A 25,154-nucleotide genomic window follows, 5' to 3' on the forward strand; every position below is an offset into this window, starting at 1 on the left:
CGGGCTAATTTGATGGTATTTTCTTTTTTTATATTTGAAAACGAATAAAGTATTTGAATGATAAGATATACTAAAAAGATGAGCTACAATGATGTGAAGTGAAGACGAGGAAAATTCAAATGAACGTTAAGTTGATTGGTTCCTCGCAGATAAATTCGCTGAAGTAGCAAAGGAAAAAAAAAAAAAAAAAAAAAAAAAGAGTGAGGCTGTGATTGGCCCACAGCTATCACATGTTATCTGGGCCAATCACAGCACCCTGTACCACGTGCCTAGCTATAGCCAATCACAGATCACTAGTAATCACAGGTGTTTGAATGTAACACATTCATGACAGTTCAAAACATTGCTGTTACAATAATCATCATTGTAACACCAAGTGTAAAAAAAAAAAAATACCTTATCACCCCTCCAGAGTAGATTTACTATGGTGACACTGAACTACTCTGATAAGAGTATGTATTTTTATTTTTTTCAAAAAGTTGAAAAAAAGAAAATAAAATGTAAAAAAATAGTTTTTTTTTTTTAACCTACTGTCACTAGTCATTACATCTGATAATGGTGCACTGGTGAAAATATGTAAAAAAAAGTGAAAAAAAAACTTTTTTTCATTTTCCCCAAAAAATTTATGAAAAATTGCAAAAAACTCGCCATGCCTCTTACTAAATACCTCAGAATGTCTATTTTCCAAAAAGGGGACATTTGGAGGGTATTTGTATTGTGCTGGTATTTTAAGGGCCTCAAGAAATGAGATAGGCCAGGAATGATCAATTTTCAAATATATTCTGTATACTATATACCATAGTTTGCAGAGGCTATAACTTTCATACAAACCAATTATTATATACTTATTGTTTTGTTTTTGTTTTTTACCAAAGGCATGTAGCAGAAGACAATTTGGCCTAAATTTATGAAGAAATATTTTATTTTTATTTTTTTAACAGAAAGTAGAAAATATTAAAATGTTTGATCTGTTTTCCTTTATATGTTCTTTTATTTTTTTAGAAAACCCAGTGGTGATCCAATATCACCAAAAATAATCTTGATTTGTGTGAAAAAAATGATATAAAATGAATTTGCATACAGTGTTGCATGACAATGCAATTGACAGTTAAAGGAGTACAGTGCTGAATAGCAAAAAAATTACCTGGTCATTAAGGGTGCAAAACCTTCTGGAACACAGATGGTTAATCGTGACTGGGGTTATTTTATTTTTTTGCTATATAAACAAAAATTACCAAATAAATTTTTTTCTAACACCCTAGAGAAAAAAATTAACTCCAAAGCAGCTGAAACTGATTAACAAACTCCTCTGCTACTTAACCGACCAGATCAATATCCCAGGAGTTGAATTGACTTGATACTACACTCAGATTAACCACTTAAGCCCTGGACCAATTTGCAGCCAAAGGACCAGGCCCTTTTATGCGATTCAGCACTGCGTCGCTTTAACTAACAATTGCGCGGTCATGCGACGTAGCTCCCAAACAAAACTAGCGTCCTTTTTTCCCCACAAATAGAGCTTTCTTTTGGTGGTATTTGATCATCTCTGTGGTTTTTATTTTTTACGTTATAAACAAAAATAGAGTGACAATTTTGAAAAAAATTCAATATTTTTTACTTTTTGCTATAATAAATATCCCCAAAAAATATATAAAAAAACGTTTTTTTTCTCAGTTTAGGCCGATACGTATTTTTCTACATATTTTTGGTAAAAAAATCGCAATTAGCGATTATTGATTGGTTTGGGCAAAAGTTATAGCGTTTACAAAATAGGAGCTATTTCTATAGCATTTTTATTAATATTTTTTTTTACTAATGGCGGCGATCAGCGATTTTTATTGTGACTGCGAAATTATGCTGGACACATCGGACATCCTCTAGCTCCAACAGCCCTGTCAAAGCCAAGCAGAGGATGACACAGCACGCCTCTGTGGCTAATGAGAGAGATACGTGCAATGCACTAGATGACACACTAGAGTTCCTGGACTCTACACTAAAAGAAATCCCAGTGTCCCTCAGGAGTGCTATTCATATAGACATGCTGCAGCTTATGAAACAATGTAAGTCAGAAGTTTCTGAAGTTAGTGAAAGAGTGACTCATAAAGAAAGTATAATGGGGGAATTCCCAGAATCTTATAATACCATGGTCGATGCACATAATGAGGAAGATATCGCGTGGCTCAAAATAAAAGTCGCCGACCTTGAGGATCGTTCCAGACGGAACAACATTAAAATAAGAGGTATTCCTGAAATGGTCAAAGCGTCATAACTAACAGTTTTCTTAACCAATATAATGAAAGAAGCCCTCCCTGATTTGCCCTTGGAAGAGCTGGTCATAGACCGCATACATAGACTTCCGAAACTACAACATATCCCTGCAAAGCTAACTAGGGATGCCATTGCTAGGATCCACTATTATAGGATTAAAGAAAAATGAGTGTACATCATAAGATGGACTGAACACCTCCCCGAATACATGCAAGGTTTATCCTTCTTTGCTGACCTATCCGCCCACACCATGCAAAGGAGACATAACCGCATGACCATAACTAATAGGGGTGCAACGGATTGTCACCGATCCGTGATCCGAACATGTCACCCCGCTCGGATCGGCACATGCAGCGATCCACGGAGCGCTCTGCGTCTCGGCCTTAGGAAAGGTCGCGGCTTCGGCCTAGCTCCGAATCGGCGGCTATCTTTCTACACCCAGGCCGTTTACAATGTGATCGCTCCAACGGAAGTGGGTGCAGATAGGAATCAAGTGAGCGAAGTTCCACTTTTGGGTGGAACTCCACTTTAAACGCTATATCCAATCATCAAATGGATATTTTTAACACTACAACCAAAAAGGGGTTCAGAACAACCTTAACCAACTTTGCACATTCAGCCAACCTATATGATGCATGGAGATGCCACCACTCCAGGGAGAGGGACTTTACCTTCTTCTCCCAGGTCCATCTATCCTATTCAAGAATATATATATATATATATATATATATATATATATATGTTCTTACTGGACAAGTTTCCATTACAGCAAATCTCAAAATCAGAAATAGGAAGCATCACATGGACTGACCATGCACCAGTATCTATAACTGTGGGGAGCCACGGTTTCGTTACTCGAGCAAACTTTTCACAGACCCAGTGACAACGGACATTAAAAAGTAACAAACTAGCAAAAGCTTGAAATGATCTTCGTGCTTTACTACTCTTACAACATACATGCAACACTCACAAATTTAGAGCCAACTTCTTTACTCACAGCAATAAAGCAGGTAAGTTATTGGCAAACCAAATAAAAGACAAAACATTTAAACAATGAATCCCACATCTGTACCACCCGAAACGTGGGTCCACATTGCTTAATCCCAAAGAAATAGCTGACGCATTCAGTAGTTATTATGGGAGCCTATATAATCTGAAAGATGACAAAGAAACACCCCAGCCTAAACCCAACAATTCCTACATGATATCTGGACATTTTAAACTCTCCATCCTCTATTTCAGAAATATTGGAGACTATGTCCAGTCTACCAATCAACAAATCTCCAGGTCCTGATGGGTACTCCTCAGAGTATTATAAAAAATATGCATAAATTCTATCCCCAATAATGCAAAGAGTATTCCATGCTGCTGCCTCCTCTGCCTCATTTCCTCCAAAAATGCTACAGGCTATGGTTATTACATTGCCCAAACCAGGGAAGGAGGCAGAGAAAGCACAGAATTTCAGACCTATATCCCTTCTGAACGCTGATCTAAAGGTATATGCTAAACTTCTGGCCAATAGGATAACACGTCTACTTCCTTCATTAATAAAACCAGATCAGGTGGGATTTGTAGCAGCTAGACAGGCCACGAATGCCACAAGAAGAACACTAAACCTAATTCACTCAGCAGACAACAACCAGCCTTCCATTCTCTTGTCATTGGATGATGAGAAGGCCTTTAACAGGATCCACTGGGGCTACCTCTCAAAGATTCTTTCAAAATTTGGATTCACAGGCCAAATTTACTCAGCCATAACAGCTTTGTACTCCAATCATTCTGCACATGTGTTCACCGAAGGCTTATTCTCCGAACAATTCTCCATCACAAATGTGACAAGATAGGGGTGCCCTTTGTCACCCCTGATCTTCGCCCTCATGAAATTAGAACCCATCTCCAAATTGAGGGAATTTTCTTAGGGAAGGAATTACACACCATAACGCTATTTGCAGATGATGTTATTCTGTGGCTTTCCAATCTGGCTCTTTCTCTTAAGGCAGTCCATGAAGTACTGGAAATGTTTAATGCTTTTTCCAACTATAAGGTAAATGCATCTAAATCCAGCATAAGCATAGCAGTAGACCCTGGGATGAAAGCCCAGATCCAAAATGTACTACAATACCCATGGGCAGATGGCTCTATTCAGTATTTAGGTATCATATTGACCAACCCTCTCTCACAATTATATAAAAAACTATTTTGAACCTCTGCTAACTAGTTTCGTACAGAAAATGAACAGGCTCAAGAAATTGTATCTCTCTTGGTCGGGCAGACTAGCAGTCTACAAAATGCTTCTGCTCCCCAAACTGCTATATTATTTCAGAGCACTCCCAATCCAAATTCCAACCTCATTCTACAAAATTATGCAACAATCCTTATCCAGGTTTATTTGGGAAGGACAAAAAGCTAGATGTCCACACAACATTCTTGCCAAACAAAGGAAAATAGGGGGTATGGGAGTCCCAGACATTAAAGATTATCACATAGCAGCAATTTTGGACCAACTTAAATTCTGGTTCAACTCCCCCAAACTGAAACACTGGTGTGAAGCAAAACAAGCTCAGGTAGAACAAGATCTATTACTCTCCACAACCCTAGCTAATTAGACACAATACAGGCAGCACCCAACTATAGCAGCTACCCTACACGAGTGGGAATATTTTGTACACAATAAAAATACCCACCTTAAACATACAAATGTGCCCAACCCAGTAACAGCACTCTCATTTCTAACCCCAGACCTAAAATTACTACACTGGGTGAAATATGGCATTAAAAATATCTCTGACTTGTTAAATTGAGAACATATTAAACCGTTCTCAGAGCTAAATTCTAAAAATTCCTTACCTGTAACAGAATTTATGACTTATGCCAGAGTTTCTAGCATCTTAGCCACTAATAAAAAATAATATGTTTCAATCCCAGAGTCTATTTGGAAAATGTGGAATCCCACCTCCATACCCAAAAAAGGAATAACAGAGATTTACAACCTACTACACAGCAAATTGCAATTTGAAACCCCAAAACAACTTCTCAAATGGGAAACACATTTAAACATAATGATATCCCAAGATCAATGGATCCAAGAGATAAAATCTAACTATACCCACACCAAATGCTCCAACTTTAGGGAAATTGTCCAAGAGATACATTTGAGATGGTACAAAACACCATATATACTAGCAAAATTTATATAGAATACCCCCAACCTATGATGGCGGGAATGTGGACAGGTGGGCAACCCAGCTCACATGCTCTGGTTTTGCGCATCTTTAACTGTTTCCTGACCGGCACATGACGATGTACGTCAGCAGAATGGCACGGACAGGCAAATTGGCGTACACGTATGTCCATTTAAAATTGCCACCAAGCCATCGCGTGCACGTCACCAGCGGCGTGCGTGCGTGCTGGTCGGGACCCCCGTGAGTCCGGTCGCAGGTCCCGCGGACCCGATCGCCACGGGCATACCCAAGATCGTCTCACGGGGAGGCTGAACGGGGAGATGCGGAAGTAAACAGCATCTCCCCGTTCTGCCTAGCAACACTGTTATTGGAGTAGAGATCAGTGTTCACTAACACACAGCCACGCCCCCCACAGTTAGTAACATGCCCTTAGGACACACCTCACCCCTACACTGCCACCCCCTGGTTAACCCCTTCACTGCCAGTGTCATTTACACAGGAATTAGTGCATTTGTATAGCACTGATTGCTGTATAAAAGACAATAGTCCCAAAAATGTGTCAAAAATGTCAGATTGTCTGTCATAATGTCGCAGTCACAATAAAAATTGATGATCGCCGCCATTACTAGTAAAAAGAAAAAAATTATAAAAATGCCATAAAACTATCCCCTATTTTGTAAACGCTATAAATTTTGCGCAAACCAATCAATAATCGCTTATTTCGATTTTTTTAACAAAAATATGTAAAAGAATACGTATCGGCCTAAACTGAGGAAAAAAAATTATTTTTATATATTTTTGGGGGATATTTATTATAGCAAAAAGTAAAAAATAATGAATTTTTTTCAAAATCGACGCTCTTTTTTTGTATATAGCGCAAAAAATAAAAACCGCAGGGGTGATCAAATACCTCCAAAAGAAAGCTCTATTTGTGGGGGAAAAAAAAGGACGTCAATTTTGTTTGGGAGCCATGTCGCATGACCACACAATTGTCAGTTAAAGCGACGCAGTGCCGAATCGCAAAAAGTGGTCTGGTCTTAAGCCGGCAAAATTGTCCGGTCTGAAAGTGGCTAAGTAGCTTTTGGGCAGTAATAGCAAGATTGATTGCAAAATTAAGAGGAATTCTCAATAAGCTTAAAGCTGAAGAAGCACTATTAAGCATTGATATGGATATCGTCCTCCCTGCCGCACGTTAGTAATGCACATTTTAAACGCAGCACAGTTGGCAATTGCACGTAAGTTGAAGTCCACGACTTCCCCATCAATAGGAGAAGTATTGAGTCTAATTGATGAGGAGATGCATATGAGAAATCCATAGCTTTTAAAGAAGGTAGTCAATATAGATTTGCAAAGCACTGGTCATTGTGGAAAAAATTCTATGGAAAACACAAAACAAAATAGAAAGAGAGATCCTAATCTTTAGGACGATTGAATAGTTCCCTTTACGGTATTATAGGCATATCTAGACAACTCGGTACATACCTTATAGAACTTGCAAGTGATTATTAATTATTGATTAGTCGATTAGTTAATAATTAAATAGATACCACAAATTACCTACAATACCTAAAGTGGCCGTACCCTAAAAATTCTATTGTTAACCCTCATTCAGTATCCACAAGTTACGAAAGTTGATATACAATTGAATGACAATATGTCTAATTTCGACTGAAGAAGAACGGTATATAAGTGTGAAGGATGATACTGTCAGTTTTATGTATTAACAAAGGTTTATAAGAAAAAATTACAGTTGCAAAAATCATAATAGGTATGACAACATTGCTATGGAGCCTGTAGGTCTCCAATATCTGTATATTAATATGTTTTTCTTTTTGGAAATCAATAAAAAAAAAAAAAAAAACAACCACTTGATGCATTCAAGTGTATAAACTAACACAGCTTGATTGTAATACAGGAGCTTTGAAACTGATATGCGTTCCACTAGCCGGAGCTCTGCAACCATGTGTGTTTTATACAACCCCTGTGTCTGATTAACTTGTCCATCCCACACAAATCTCCACAGATACCGGAGAGGACCATTCCGCCATAACTCCTGAAAGTAGATTCGATTATTTGAGGAGTTATGGCAGAATGGTCCTCTTTGATATCTGTGGAGCTTTGTGTGGGATGTACAAGATAATCAAACACGGGTTGTATAAAACACACATGGCCACTAAATATCCCGATTTGTTAACCCGCCTATGGGGGGTGGACCCTGCAAGACCGCTCACTATAACTCATGTGAGGTACACCAAGATGGCACCACCTCAGATGACGCTCTATGATGAAACGCACAAGGCAGGGTACGCACTCACGTCATTTCCGGTTACGGAGCTCCCGCTAGTGGAACGCACGCCAGTTTCAAAGTTCCTGTATTGCAATCAAGCTGTGTTAGTTTTTACACTTTACTGCGTCAAGTGGTTGTTTTTAAACTTTAGATTTAAAATTTAATAAAACCATTGGGATTTACACTACAAAGTACCCATCTTTTTTGTCCATGAGGGTAATCTGTGGTTCACCACGGAGAAGGTAACTACTATAACCTAACCTATCGGGAATGACTTATCCCCGGAGGAGTACAAGGATCTGGATATCCCCTTACGTGTGGAACTAAGGAGGAGGTGAATGCCCTGAGGACTGCCACAAACACTTACTGTATGCATTTTACCCCTGAAGGGGTGCAGGGATCTGGTGAGTGGGGAACTGTAGGGGAGCACGGAAGTCACCTAAACTGTTACATAGGCATAAGTTAATTTTGGGCAAGCACAAGTCACTTTAAACCTGGTCAGGTTTTGCACTACTAGAAGCCTAAACTTATACCAACCGTCATTTTTATATGTTTTGGTTTTTTTTCCCATGGAAAATTCCTTATAATAGAATGTGTTAATGCACTTATTATATATTTTTTTTGTTCACTAACGATATGGACACAATCAATTTATGTTGCTAGCTCATGATATAGTTGCTGAGAAACATTGTCTAGGATAAAAATCTGATCACAATCATTGATTGGGTGTGAACACCCACTATCACACTAAGTACATTCACTTTATATTGCAGGCTGACACGCCAGCTTGCAATCAGCATCACCATTAGGGATCTTTATTTTATATAAATCTGTCTCAAAAACAATGTGAGAAAACCCATCATAACATTTATCTTTGTGTGGGAACAACCACACTAATCAGCACCCTCCACTTAAGAGTGATTCACTGTGGAGGTTTACCCCCAGGTGACGACAGCAACTTTTCTCCTATTTATTGCACATTCACCTGGGAAGAGTGACCCAATATATTTTTTATTTTACACTATGCATTAGATTAGTATCTTCACTGTATATTTAATCCTTTTTGTTTGGCAAGTGCAACATTTGTATGTCCCATTAAGCCTGGTAAAGCATTCCTGAGCCTCAGAGCAGACCTGTATACCAGTATACCATACTACATGCTCTCTCTTTCATCATGTTTCTGAGTGCATTCATACATTTTTTAATTAATAAATATTTACATATACTTCCTACACTATAATCTCTTTTTTTGACAGCACCCATATTAGTAGCAAAGAGAATTTCACACCCTAGATATCTGAGGTTTAAATAATACAGGTCCCACCTGCCTACTATGTAAATAGTTTATAATCACTGGCACCTAATCCAGAATACTCAATACTAATTTCATGGATTTGAAGTAATGGCAGATGTAGGGTGTTTTACTTATATTTCCCATATGACGTGTGTTTTTGCTCATTTCGATTATTAAGTGAATACAGAATTTTACGTTTATGTGTCATTTGTTCAAGAATATCACCTTTACCTGTAGACACTGTTAGAAACATGATCTAATGTTTACCTGTTTGAATATGTTGAAAGAGTCAACATCTGCTTACTTTTTCACATAACAGTATATAAAATTCAGGGTAAAAACTTTTTTTCCTTTAATTATTTTCCTTAATTTTCCTTTAAAAGACCAGTCCACCACATTTTTTTTTTAAGGTTTTAGATGTACCAACCAGCTATATACCCCAAGGATTCCAGGGCTGAAACCCCTGCCCTTAAGTTCCTGAGTCTACCAACCAGCAATGTTCATTTTAGAGGGACTCACTTCCACCAAGGGAAACCTTGCCGGAAATACTTTAGTATCTAAGTTCAGGTGGGAAAAACGATATATTAAAACCCAATGTATTATTCAACCATGATTTTGGAGGAGTAACCCTACACAAAAATAATATAGCAACCTAAACAAAAGGTTGATGTACTAAAAGAATAGAGCCAGTTTGAATTGAATTGAATCACCCATCCAATCATGGGCTAGCAAAAATCGTGTTTTTATTTTTAAATTATCTTGCATGATTAGGTATGCAAAGTAAAAACAGATTAACCATATTTATTATCAGTCTCTGCTTGAGTGATCAACCCCAATGCATAAAATTTGAAAGAAAATATTACCTAACAAAAAGGATATGTGTAATACGTATCTTTACAATAAAAATACCATTGGAATTAGACAGTATGAAATTATAACATGTACATATTTTTCTGAAAATAAGAACATAAATGTTTTATTTTTTTCCTAAGACCTCCCAATGCCTAACTATAAGAAAGCATCGCTTGTGGTATGTGAAAGAACAATGGTGCACTACCAAGAAATAGCATGTGACATTACATGATCCCTGTCAGACATGTGTCACTTTAACGGGAAAGGATGATGACTGAGCTACAAGGACCCTTGGCTAGAGTAGACCTTCTGAGGGAACACGCTTCAAAGACACAACTGTGCATGTTTATGTCCATGTCAAGAGTATAAAAAAGTTATTTTAGTGACATTATCATTATGTGTGATCTCAAGGGGTCTGTTTATAAATAAGATGGAGGAAGGAAATGAGAAAAAAGATGTAAACCAGAGTGTGAAGATTCCAGGTTTTATTTTGTAGGAGAATTAAATGTGAAACCGGACATATCACTATGGGCAATAACTCCTACTTCTGTTCCCATATTATTTTCTAGTCTGTTAGTCAGTTATTAAATATACGTTCCCCTACTTCTGTACTGTGTGAGTCAATGTCACTATTCTTCCAAAGAGATTCCAGGGAATGTTAAGTAGCCCAAATCTTGCAAGATGATGCTCAAACAGTGCAGAAGTGAGTTCTTGTGAGATATAGGCCATTCCACATACAAAAATATATGTCGTTAAATTATCTGAAACCTTTTGCAGTGAGATAAGGATACCAATAAATTGTCCGCTTTCAGAAATATTTCACAAAGCCCAACACCAGGCATAACTTTTTATTTTTCCTTTGGATAATGCAAGGAAGGGTTGGAGTCTCTATCAGGTTTTTATGACTGACTGTGTCCCTACAAGGGATCTTTCCACACACTCCCTATCAGGAAAGTGAAGAAAAGTCTCTCAGGCCGGGTTAACACTGCTACGACACGACAGTGGTATCACTTTGGATCCAACTTTGCCCTGCAACTTGAAGTCCGACATTTGTCCAATTTCAATGAACAGGGATCCGACTTTGATCCACAACAATACCAGGCACTGTGTTTGGTATGAATCTTTAGGGGAAACCCCCGGCACTCCTGACCGGTAGAGCAGAGACAGACCTGTTTGTGGGGGGGGGGGAGAGACAGGGGTAACGGGAAGGGAGGAAGGGGGGGGGAACAAACCAGAAATGGGCGTGTGATCTGTTATAACAAGGTGTATGCCTCTAACTCCTCATTGAGTCCCCCTGGTGAGAGGGAATTTAGGGAACATATGCAGAAGTCTCCCACTGGCAGAGTTGTTTGAACCGCTCCACAGCAGGCAGACTTCCAGTGATGGCCTCTATGACCCACAACTTCAGGCCTTCAGTGGACTTTTGATGTTCAGTCAAAAAATGTCTTGGTACACTGTGCTCATCACATACTTATTGGTCTGCTGGAAGTTCTAGTTCCACGGCCACACCCACATGCTCTTCATTGTGTATATATAGCTGGAGGGCAGCAGGCCAATAGAAGGAGCAGCCAGCTCTGAGCGTGTAGCCTTTCACCACTGCAGCCCTGATTGACAAGATTTCAGCCCTGCCTAGGTCCAATCAGATGCCAGTGACATCACTTCCTGTTCCATGGTCCATGCTGGTCAGTGTGGAGCTTCTTGGTTCCTTTTCTCCTGGAGAAACATTGTGATCCATTCCAGCCAGCTGCTCAATCCTTCCCAGCTATCCGAAAAAGCGGTGGGACCTACAGAGCCATGTGGAATGCCAGGACTGCACTTTACTTTGACGAGCATGCATCTTCTATCATCTTGTAGGTGTTTTTAATCTTATCATATTAAAGTCATCATTTTAATACTACACTCAGGTCGGCGCCTCCCCCTCCCTGTTTTTTCCTTACATGTCTTGCAGAGTTCTGGACATACTCTGAAGGATGGCTGCCTTCCTTTTCAACCCTTAATACCCCTTTCTATGGATACATCACCATCCAGCTATTACAGCCACATACTATACCCCTAAGGATTACTCCATCTGGAGCGCCAGATAAACACTGACTATACTGCATCCAGATTTCTATAAGCCCCCAATGGCCAGGGTTGTCGGGAAGAGGTCCTTGTCCTCATCAACATGGAGACAAGGGACTTTGGGGCCCCCCCGCCCCATAGCACCCCCCATGTTGAGGGCATGTGGCCTGGTACGGTTCAGGAGGGGGGGCTTGCTCGTCCCCACCCCCTTTCCTAACCTGCCAGGCTGTTTGCTTGGATAAGGGTCTGGTATGGATTTTGAGGGGGGCTCCATGCCGTTTTTTCGGCATGGGGGTTCCCCTTAAAATCCATACCAAACCGAAGGGCCTGGTCTGCTCTTGGAGGGGGAACCCATGTTTTTTTGTTTTTTTTTTACTTGCCGTGGAGATCCCCTTCAAGATCATCAGAGCACAAGTCGCATGCCAAAGTCGGATCAGTCAAGATGGCAATCCGACTTTGATCCGACTTCAGTGATATTTAATGGGCTGAAGTAGGATCAAAGTCAGACCAATGTAGTGCAAGGAGCATTTTCAGTTGGACCAACTTGTGTCGGACCAGTTACTGTAAGATGGCCCCCATAGGGAAACATTGATTTTCACATGTCACGTGCCATGAGCTCCCAATGTCGGAATGTTTGTGGTACGTGTGAACCCGGCCTCAAGTAGGAAGATATTTTTTTTCAGTAGAATGAGTAAGGACTAAAACTCCTGCTGCCTGTGTCTTTCTCCCATTTCTTGTCCAGGAGTCACAGGGTCAAAAAATGAAGGAAACTGTCTCCAACTAGGGTCACAGGCAGAAATTTTAACTTTCCTCCACTCTTTCCAAAACAAATAAAAAAAATGCACAAACATAGCCGAACGTGTTTTGTGTGAAACTTAGCGTTTTTTTGCAATTATTAATAACTTCCTGAACCTGTAAGGAGTACGGATGAGCTAAGTGTTCAGATGTTCTTCTGAATGCCAAACATTGGGGGCATTTGCCATGGACAAACATGATACCATCAGGCTGTCAATGGATGCTAAGGAAGCAGCAGGTCACCTGCCGTGTCCTTACCAACCAGTGATGTCACCTGGTCCATTCACTTACATGAATCCCTGATTACATAAGCGAATGGGCGGGAATCAGAGGTATTACATCATTGCCTAAATATGGCCACATGTCACTACTATCCCATTATTACATATTATTTAAATATTTTGGGAAGACTTCACTCTTGTTGTGAAAAAAACAGAACACAGACCCTCCAAAGGTCCCCCAACATACATAGTAGACCCTTAGAGTGATCTGCATATTGTTTAACCACTTAACGCCAGACGATGTTCTGGTACGTTGCTTGACTTTGAGTGGTTATACTGGAATGATGCCTGCAGCTGCAGGCATCATGCCGATATTGTTTTTATTGTGAAAGCAATCCTAGCGACTAAATAGACCCCAGATGTCGTTCTTGCCATTAAAAGCTTCAGATCATTGCAAGATCAGTATGATCTGATGCTTTTTACAAACTACTAGTGGTTTGTTTACAACCAGTGAAACCAGAAGTGACTAAATACTCCCGCTGCTTTCCCAGGCTCTCCGGGTAAATCTTCTGGGGGGGGGGGGGGGTGGTTAAGGCAGTACTATTCAAAACGTACAGTTATCTTTCAAATCAATATAATGGAGCTTTGATAAAACCAAACATTTTTGAACACTAGAGGTCACTTATAGTGAAGAGCAGATGCCGCCATGTTATTCCAGCCATCATAAAATGCAGGTCATTGTGCTGAGTCTACATAATCCCACGGTGTTCTCTCTATTTAATGCTGCACAGTTTTGATCGGTCATGTGACCCTGCACCTTTTTTTATTATCAATGGTTTTATGCTTGCTTTGGAGTCCCATAGCAAGCAGAATGCATTGTACATTTGTGCAGCACAATACTGTTCTTTATGAATGTATTGTCTTTTGTTTTTGCTTCTTTAAGGAAGGAGTGTGTGTGTCCTTAGCAGGCAGCAGGGACCAGAGGTGACACAAAGTTATAAAACACAGCACAATAGCAGGCAAGCTGTAAGCAGCGTTATCATGTATAATCTACATCTGAGGTCTATATACTGTATGCTTATGTGATGAATGGAGGTTATACTGAACAGTTAGGTAAATGCTGCAGTCATTCTTTAACTGAAAATTAAATGCATACAGTTTTACGTGAACTGTCTTAGCAGCAAAAAAAATTATAATTCTGTTCATCTCGTTTTCTAATTCATGCATTTGTAATCAAAGGAAATCAGATAGTTGCACACCTGTGCCTCCGCCTGCTTCCACTTAGAAGCTGAAGGATTACTGCCAGTCCTGGGGTTAGGCAGTGTATAGATATACATTCGAGGGGCTCTCACCACTGCTATCAATCAGTGAAGGAATTCTTGGCCACAATCCAATACGTCATGAGTGAGTAGAAATGAAGAAATGATTCTGCACCATTTCACTGTTACACAGAGCCTTTAATAAATGCAGTTAATCCATATAGGTCAAAGACATAGTTAGTCTTGCCAACAAAGATCATTCTACATTTACCTGCATGCTTAGGTAGTCAAACCTAATCCAGGCACCTCTGACAGACACTATGCAAAGCCCTGAATGGTTTATTTTCTCCACTGTGTATAGAGAGTTAAGGAATTCCACTGATGAGGTCATCTCTCTGCTCCTTCTCCAATCAGTAAACTTTATTTGTTAGTTTCACAAAAGCGTGCACTGCAGTAATATCTGATTAGCTACAGTACATCGTCTATCTCTTCTAGTCAGATGTACAAGGTGTTACGGGGGCTAGTATAAAGACAGATTGGGATACTATTAAAAAAGTTGAACGGAGATATAAGGGAGATATAAAGGTGTTTATTTTTGATTTCGTAGAAATAATAAGCAAGCACTGAACTGGTACTGTCAGTGCCAAAGCTGTATCAGCAACAGCAATAACAATACAGACACCTATTCACACACATTTACTGTCGTCCTCTTCAGTGCCACCAAGGAAACAGCATAATAGATAACATGTCCATCTAAAACACAGCATTAGTTTTTCCCCAGCCATGGGTTCCTTATTTCATTCAACTTTTAGGGGCACCCACTGAATAGGTTTGTATTTGGTTATCATTCGCAAGTTTAATTACCATATTAACGTGGAGTGGGTTTGGGTCTCTCCAATGCAGTAGAATCACTTTTGGGGCATAAAACAGTATCAGCTGAAACATAATGCTAGAGAATTTAAGAGGAACATATTGTAACAGAATATTAAGTAAGAATGGCTCAGGGGTTTTAAGGGCAATGAATTCAAAATGTTTATTCATAAGACCATACAATGAGGACTAAAAGCTCTGAATTCTTTAACATGTCTATAAGATGTTGGCACATGTTGTCATGCTTAAAACGTCAGGGAACCAAGTTATCTCCAGCCCCAGCATAATCGGATAAGTTAGAAATGTATGAAACCCATGTTTGGTAACAATCATGAAACGGTTGAGGTCCCACTGTCTGCAAAAGGCTATAGTAACCCCTTTAGATTGTATATGATCATGCAACAACTTTTCTAAGTTAATAACTGGAAGAGTCACTGTAGGAGACCCAAATACGATCTCGGGCCATGGCACAATAAAATTTCTATCAAACTCTCTGGCCCACCATGCCATATCAAGATGGGCATACAGTTCCCCCATTCTTTGGTTGTACCACAAAGAAGATGTGGCAAAACCTATTTTAGGACATGTCCAAAAACCAGAGATTTTTATGCAAAGCCAAAGCAGAAATTTATATTGGTAACCCTTCCTTGCAAGTACTAGCGGTGGTTCTCAGTGGAAAATGATGTTGTGGCTCATAAGAACCCATGTACCCAATGTCACTTATACTTCAGCATCATCATTTGGTGATAACCACCAGTCATGCAAGCGAGAAGGCTGGAGAGTATTGGAAACAATGTGGAATGTGACACTCTGCCTTTTGTTACTGGAGCTTGTAGGTCCACCCAGGAGATGCAGGGATGGGAGCCACTCCAAATAAAAGAGGAAATGGCAGAGTCAATATGTGCAAACCACTGTTTAGTAAAAAAAAATATCAGGGGTGCTTTAAATAAAAAAAATAAAAAAATTGTTTACTCATTAATAAATCACTGAATTTTTTAAATGCAAGCAGTGCAAGTACTGGAATTTGACCTGGCATCGGCCTCTTGCAGGTCCATATACAGCAAGACTGGAATGTGAGAGGAAGAAGCAGTTTAAGGACCCATTTACTTCATGTGCAATACAGGCAGCAGGAGAAAGCAGAGTATCAGAAATATGAGCTCAATACTGTGCTGCTTCTCTTTTCACTGTCCATTCACAGGTTGGGGCAGGTCCAGATCAACAAGAGCTCAGCAGAAGTGGATTAAATTGTGCTTACCATAAAAAAAGTACTGCGGGGGAAATTTCTGGATTGAAGGTGAATATTGCAATCTTGTTATTTTTCATTAGAGTTTTGCCTTAAGTATTTTTAACAAATAAAACAGTGATTTCCTGTATAATGTCTACACTCCAATATTTATTAAAAATCAACATTAAAAACCCACATTCAAATATATTCCAATCTAATAAACAACACAATGCATTTATATAGTTTAAGGTCCTCTAAACAGATTTGTGCATAACACATTTGGATACAGCGGTTATTCCTTTCAGATTCCCTGGAAGAAATTATAAAATCTTGCATAATATGCACCTGCTGAAATAATGGTTTCTCCTTCAGCAAACATGCACACTAGTGTATCTCTATCATAGCACATGCTGTGATACAAAGCCCTGTCTTTGCCCTGTACTGACAATGGAGAACAAAGAGATATCATATCTGTAATCTTTGCCTTTTTGGGATTGGTTTGTATATGTAATTATGTCAAATTCATAGCATCTTTATCGGAAATCCATCAGTTTCTGCACAAAACTTCCAAAAAAAAAAAAACATTGATTCAGAGAATCACTGGAGCCAGGGATAAAATGTGCTGTGCATGAAATATTTATGGCTATTTTCATTCTATTTGCTTTGGCTTATTTTTTAGCAAATGTGAGAAATGTATAATCAGATTAGCACATTTCTCTCCCATACACATAATTTACAAAACTGGCTGTGTAATTGTAGCCAATTTCACATACAGTGCAAACAGCAAAGCTGTTGTATGCAACCCACAGGGACTAGTAAGGACTAGTAAACCATTTTTTTTTTTTTTTTTTACAATATTCTATAAAACAAATGAATGATATACAATCACTTCTCTTTATTAAAGAGTTAGCACACTTTGCCTCATTTAATGACAGCCCTGCCTCTTTACCTCCCCGTGTGTCAGTTTTGGATGCCTGAATACTCAAACAGCAAGCACCAGTGCTGTCAGGTGGGAAGAAGGGGTCACATGCTCTTGTATTTTCTTATTTCCCCCCGGGGCCAAATTGATTGCTATGGAACAAAGGAAAGGTGAGTACTGAAGTGAATCTGTTGCTTTTGTCCTGTATTAGTAAACCATATAATCACTTTCCTAGGATCTTGCCAGAAAGCCTGTTACATCACCCTCAGCTAGGAGCCACAGTCAGAACCTGGGGGTAAGGTGGATATACTTTTCAATTTTCACCAAATACGCCGTTTTTTTTTTTTTTGTCATGTGTGATTTCGTTTTTTTCTATGGGAGGGATTCAAAGAATGAGCAGACCCTTTGTTTTGATGCAACCTTGACACTTCTATAAGAAAATACAGCTAGCTGCCCCCTGCTATACAAGATGATGAATACTTATTTTTAGCAGTAAGCAAGTTAATTCTTCTCTGTCTCTATCAGCTTCGGGCACTGCTTCTTTCCGACACTTCTGGGTGTGTCAAATAGCATGTCCCTCGCTGGGAGCCGTCATTCCTCCCTCCGTCTGCTATGTCACTACAGCAAACCAGTGGGAAGAACCAAGACTCTAACAGGGAGCAAGCTAACGAATGTATCTGGATGTGGTGGATAACCAGGAGCTGATAAAGACAGAAAAGATTTAACTTGCCATCTGGTGGAGAGGTATTTCAGGGAACAGCTGGAGAGAGGTGACAGGATCGCTTTAAGGCAATCATAATCATGCACAGCCTGATAATTGCAAGTGATCTGACTCGAGCATTACTTGCTACGATTGGTAAACAATCTGGTCATGGGCCATGAGGAACTCTAGAGGGCAATAATGAGTACTTAATTCTCATAATCACACAGAATTTTTCCCAACACATTGGAATATTTCTCCGCAACTAAGCACCAATGGCTCCTTTTTCTATAGAGACAACGGAGCCAAATTTCACCATGCAGGTGGTGCATCCACTTCACCCAACACAAGAGGATTGAGTCTCCGCTGGGACAGCAATGGAGAATAGACAGAACAGCCATCTAAGTCTATTACAATCTGCCTGTCTATGAGCATCCTTTATTTTATTTCAAATATGCTTATTACAAGCATTCATATTCATGCTGCAATTTTGTGTTTAGATTATTTTGCATAAAATTAGTATGAATAACAAACTTCCGCTGCATCTGTATCTTGTCACCTCTGTTCACAGCCGGGCTGGGGCCCTACCCGCAAAAATTGTGTGTACCTACATACATTACATATCAACGTATAGGTGTGCGCGTATATATGTAATCTGAATTCACCAATACTACAGGTAGGTAATTATATACTGAGTTGTACATGAGTTATACATGTTAATCACATACACTGGATAGGTTTAAGCGGCGATTCTTTTTCAAAATATATGCTGAATTACATATGTTGCAATATATATATATATATACAATTATATATATTATCACCTATATATATATATATATATATATCTTTTATATATATATATATATATATATATATATATATATATATATATATATATATATATATACACCTTTTCAATCTTAACTCCCCAATAGTTAGATTAAAATAAAAATATGTGTATTTATATAAAACCACTAATGTGGGTAGATATGGACCGCATATTATATATAGATATATATATCTATATATAAAAATATTTTTTATCTGAGCTCTCCAATATTACAGTTATGTTAAAAAATATATGAGGTCACATATATTTTTTTATATACACCATTCTTTTTTTTTTACTCTAACTATAATATTGGTGCGTTCAGATATAAAATATATATATATATATATATATATATATATATATATATATATATATATATATATAAAATATAATATATATATATATATTTTTTTTTTAAATCTGAGTTTACCAATATTACAGTTAGGTAATTATATTTGGACACAAGTGAGATAGATATAAAATATATATATATATATATATATATATATATATATATATATAGATAGATAGATAGATAGATAGATAGATAGATAGATAGATAGATAGATAATGTTTTTGTTTAATCCTGAATTTGTCAATATTACAGTTAGGTAATCATATATAGACAGTGGTGTGATAGATAGAATGTTTTATATATATTAAAAAAAAATTTTGTTTAATCCTGGACTTGGCAAACATTACAGTTAGATAATCATATATGGACACCAATGTGATAGATAGAGAGATAGATAGATAGATAGATAGATAGATAGATAGATAGATAGATAGATAGATAGATAGATAGAGGGATAGATGGATAGATAGATAGATAGATAGATAGATAGATAGATAGATAGATAGATAGATAGATAGATAGATAGATAGATAGATAGATAGATAGATAGATTTTATTTTTTTAAATCCTGAATTCACCATTTCTTACAGTTAGGTGATCATATATGGATACTGGTGTGATAGATAGATAGATAGATAGATAGATAGATAGATAGATAGATAGATAGATAGATAGATAGATAGATAGATATTAGTTTGTTTTTTTGTTTAATCCTGAATTTGCCATTATTACAGTTAGGTAATCCATATATGGACACTGGTGTGATAGATAGATAGATAGATAGATAGATAGATAGATAGATAGATAGATAGATAGATAGATAGATAGATAGAATTTGGTGATAATCCTAAAGTTGGGCAATGGATGAGTAGCAGCCTTACCCCTGCAATATGAGAACACAACAGATTAACATTTGGCCCACCCTGTCTGCTGCACAACACCAATCCAGTAATTACAGCTCAGCCTCCACTGTCTCCCATCCCCAGGACTGGCACTGATGGATCCTATAGGGATAAGTGTAGGGATTTTTGGGAAGCTCTCAGTGCCAGTCATATACAGGGCTCCCTCTGCCACACAAAGTGGACACTTTAACCCTTTGAAGGGCAGCAATGATAGAACATTCCATGGTGCCCAGTCATGTACACATGTTGTACACACCAATGCCTCCACATGGAGGATGTACCCCCCCCCCCCCCCCCCATATACTATACACATCTTCTACCAGAATGTTCCTTCAATGACTCCCCCCTCACTAATTTGGGGAGCAGGGCGGCTGTTGTAGTGTGGGAGGCCCCGGCGGAGAGGTAGGTGTCTGATTATTACCTTGTGTCGGTAGGTGCCTGTGTCCTCGGGCACCTAGTAGAAGGTTCCCTCTTTCTAATAGACGGAGGAGCCGGGGGCACAGTCCGTGTCTTCCCTCTCCTTCTCTTCCATCCTCATTGTCCGCCGCACACCGTCATGTCCCCGCTCCCCCGTCCTCCCTCATGCAGCACACGCAGCATCTGCCCGGTGCAGCCAGTCAGTCACACACACAGAGGCGCCTTCTTCTCCGGCTATCCGCCGACAGCCTGCACTGACATGGAGAGAGAGGGAGGGAAAAGGGGGGCTCTGTGAAGAAGAAAGGAGGGATTAGGTGAAAGAAGGGACTGAGGAGAGGAGGGGGATGGCTACTTACTGAACAAGTGACATAGGGACATGATGGAAAAAAGGAGAATGACGTCAGGGGAGAGGAGAGAGAGGTCCTCAGGTAGAGCGGACTGCCATGGCAGCGATGGAAGGTGATTAGTATTATGGGAGAGGAGTTTGGGTATTAGAGGCAGACAGACACCACTTGGGTCTGTTAGAAGGTGAGAGGAGGGGGACATACCTGGGGTCACCAAGGTCCACATAGGACAATATTAGGAAACATCCCATACCCACCATTACAGGAGGTCACCTGCACCAAATTGGGTTCAGTAACAATGTCGGTCGTCTTCACCACCGCGTTTAGATACATGCAGCGTATAGGTATGTCCACATCTAAGGCCTCATATAAACGGGCGTACTTCACCTTTACCAATAAACTGCCTATGCAGATACGTGGCATCTATAGATAAAAACAAATGACTGCTATGATTAAACCTGAAGAATGCCCTGGCTATACTTCCTGCAGTGTTCATTTCATCGATGAAAATATTTCCGCCACGGTCATTTGACGAAAATCAATTCCAATTTCCATATAGGGCCCTTTCAAATGGGCTGTTCAATCAGGCCCGTCTCTCAGTTTTTCAGGCGGACCTGATCGGACCTTGCAGTCTTCCCTATGATGCAGTGGTTGTCAGCTGTGACATGTCCGCTGACATCCGCCGCTATCCAATCTTGTCTGCCAAATCCAGACAGATGGTTGTCCTATTTTCTATCCGTCTATCGGATCAGATATGATTGGATGAAACCAGACAGGTGGTCCATTTCCATCCAATTTCCCCATAGAGGAGAGTGAGACTGGGTCTGTCTCTGCTCTGCACAGTAAGCGGAGGCAAACTTGTCATCCACCCGCTCAGTGGGGATCAGCGGAGCGATGTGAAAGGGGCCTTAGTCAACTAAAATCAAATAGGTTTAGTTAACCACTTGCCTGCTGGGCACTTTCACTTCTTTTCTGCCCAAGCCAAATCTCAGCTTTCAGTGCTGTCACACTTTGAATCACAATTTAGCGGTCATGCAACATCACACCCATATGAATTTTTTAGCATTTTTTTTTCACACAACTAGAATTAGTTTTTTTTTATTATTTGCTAAACAAACAAAAAAAATAACTTGGACATATATTTTACATAGGATATTCTGCTAGTTCTGCTAGCAGAAACCTGCATTCCATGCAGAAAATATGCATATGCCCTTGTAAGGCTGAACCACCACTACATTATCCATGTAGATGTGGCGTGCTTGATACCAATCTAGAAAATAATTCCCCAACTCATGAGCAAGCAAAGAATTTCCTTCCCAAAACCGCAGTGACACAAACTCCCAAATGTTCCCATACAGCAGTTTCATAGATCTTCAGACACCCTGCATCCAGTAGTTGAAATAAAGGCACTGAAACATAGGGGACTTGGACTCCACACAGCTCCTGGACATGGTGCACCAAGTAAAGATAAAAATGTGTCAATGGAACTAGTCAAAGGCTTGACTATTTTAACATAGATTGAAGATTCTTCACAACAAAGATTTGCTTGTTTAGCCACGACATCCATTGGAGCTCTCACCGGGTCACTCATTGACAATGCAGAAACTTGAGCTTCATCCTGTGTGGGGACTTCTGGTGGTTCTGGACCCAAAGAGCCCAAGTCCAATGGCGACATTATAAATTACAAATCTTCTTGATTACTGCTTTATACTTGTTCCTCCTTGAACACGCTTGAGGATCTCCTCTGGCTCCTCTATGGAGCTTGACTCTGTTGGCTCTGGTTGAGCTCTCATCATTCATGCTGATTGGGGAACCCCAGTGCAGTTTGTTCACCCTCCTCCACACAAGGTCTGGAGATCCCAAGTGGCCAGCTTCCCAATGGCTACAAAGAAGGACTGTATCTCCTCTGTACCACCTCTGCTCCGAGGTAGATCTCCTGCAGATTGCATGGCTCCATTCTCAGTGGAAGCACCTTGTAGAGGAAGGCTCAGCAGACCCGGCAGTGTGCCCAAAATGTCATCGTCAGGGTCAGCTCTCCACAGATAGCGCACTCCACTACCAAGAACGCCAATGTCTTGGGATGCCATACCACAGAGATCCCCCTGGGAAGTGCCCAGACTCCTGTATCATCAAGGTGGAGATTGTTTTAGCACAGTTTCACCATGCTCACATCAGTGCAGCGTTCAGGCTGTATGTGCACACAGCTGCTACAAACAACGACTGACGGATGCACCCAGTGCAGCGAAACACCTCCTTTCAACGCCGATCAAATGACAGATCTTGGCACCTGGCACAAGGGTGTGTCCTATCCTGCCAACTACACCAGGGGGACCACAATTGGCTGTGTGTTGGCCCCAAACTTGACCAGTTGCCAGCCCACTTCTTCTTCGTAAGGACAGTGACAGTGCTGGTAGATAGAAGCCTTACCCATATTGTGCTCCTGGCCATAGGCCCGCCCAGGACATTCCCAGCCATAAACCTCTATATTCATGAAGAAACAAATGTCTACAAAAGAAGTAAGCTTTCTGCACTTTACTGATGTTCTTCTGGTAGTGACACTTAATATCATATTAACATACGGATAGAACCTTTTGGCACACCTTCCGTGTATACAAGCTCAGTAGCATTCTACTCTATTCACACAGAGATTAACAAGCTGAAACATCCTGCTCTGTTAGCCAATATTAAAAAGGCACTATCTGTAGTATACCAATTTCTCTGTCTATGTCTCACTCCATAGCTCTGTCTAGCTGGGCACATTCCCTAAAGTTACTCTCTTTCTTCCAGGGTCATTAGTACTCACTTCAGAGGGTTCCAACCTGGCTCCCATGACACATCTGCTTAAGGCTCCTCCCATTCTGGATTTTACATGGGCACTGACTACCCCAATTTAGGGTGACCACATTTCCAAACTGCCATTCAGGGATCCCCCTCCCAAAAAAAAGATGATTTTTTTTATTTTATTTTTCCAACTTGTGGGAAAACAAAAGAAAACAGTGCACACCAGTTTAGACAGGTGGTGCAGGAGGTTTACCCCCTGCGTGGCTATCTCTATCATAGAGCACTAGGAGGAAGTGATGTCACTTTCTCCTAGCGCTCTACAGTAGAGATGGGCCGAACACCCTCCTTTTTGGGAGTTTTGCTGCGAACCGAAAAGTTCTAACCCTGAATGGTAAACCCCATTGAAGTCTATGGGAGCTGAACAGTAAAAATCAAAAGTGCCCATTTTGAAGGCTTATATTCAAGTAATTGGCCATAAATAGGGTATGGGGGAATGGTTACTGCTCTGGGGGATATGTATCAATACAAAAAGGAGCAGGAGCTTTGCCCATTCAGGGAGCAGAATGCACTGGGCAGCAGAGTGAGAGATTCCATCATTGGCTCGTTGTTAGGGTGGCTGTGTCAGTTTCATTCCAGGACACTATATTGTCCTGGAATGAGGGTGCCTGGGACAGACCTGTAAAATGCATAAATGTCCGGTGCAATCTGAGTTAAGTGGTTACCCTATCCCCATTCCATCACTAAGGAAGGACTTCTCTAAGGGGAGCTATTGCTTTGCCTTTTTCCATACTATAATAGGAGCATAGCCATCTAGTGGTCAGCCAGCTAATTGCCCCTACTAAATTGATTTTTGTGATTTTCATAAATGTGTGAAAAACCACATGGTTTTCCACACGTTCTTGAAATGCTATTGTGTGAATGAATTGTAATGCTGATATGAAGTTTCTCTTTAATACAAAAATTAGACTATGTACAGTTCCCTAAACATTTTATCTCCTACTCAAGAACATGGAGAAATGTGCATTATTCTAAGTAGAAGCTGTTCTCACTAGGAAGCTCTAATTAACGGTGTATTCAAATCTCCAGAATCCAGCATTTTTCTAGCATATTTAATAATTTTCTCCAACTGTGGATTATGAAAATGCTCACTAAACATTCAGATGTGCCTGTTAGAGGTATTTGTGTTTTGGATGGCCAAATAGGTTAAAACATCAGGAAAATATTTATAAATTCTATACCATGTGTTAGTATGCACCTAGTGTTTCTTTGCACTGATGGTGTGAACAGGCCCTAAAGATCATCAGCAGAATCGACATGCTACTAATCTGTATATGAAAACTGGAATGGTATTTTCACACATTAAACTAAGCTGGGGGCACATTACTCTCTTGGCAAAGTGTTCCCTCTTCATGTCTAGGCTGAGCTTCCTCACATACAACAGTTTCCACTTCAGTGCAATTCAGTAATTCTAATTCTAAATGATATTTTAATTTAGGAATACAGTATTCCATCAGATCTGTGCCAGGCATGTGTTCTTTAACAACTTCAATACTGGGCACTTTTACTCCCTTCCTGCCCAGGCCAATT

General features: G+C 39.8%; 1 protein-coding gene across 2 annotated transcripts in view; it reads right to left on the minus strand.

Moving 5' to 3' along the window:
- Nucleotides 1-20,838, minus strand: part of GRIK4 (glutamate ionotropic receptor kainate type subunit 4) — a 799,826-nt gene extending 778,988 nt beyond the window's left edge. Inside the window, exon 1 of one of the 2 annotated variants that reach the window (XR_013263204.1) lies at nt 20,447-20,838. The gene's annotated coding sequence lies outside the window, so the exon portion shown is untranslated. The remainder of the gene's footprint in view (nt 1-20,446) is intronic. The other variant, XM_077457367.1, reaches the window with a different exon arrangement.
- Nucleotides 20,839-25,154: the final 4,316 nt, after the last annotated feature.

Source organism: Lithobates pipiens, unplaced genomic scaffold, assembly GCF_037356315.1.
Source record: "Lithobates pipiens isolate NorthernLeopardFrog02 unplaced genomic scaffold, aLitPip1_a1.2 Scaffold_27, whole genome shotgun sequence".
Classification (NCBI taxonomy): Eukaryota; Metazoa; Chordata; class Amphibia; order Anura; family Ranidae; genus Lithobates; species Lithobates pipiens.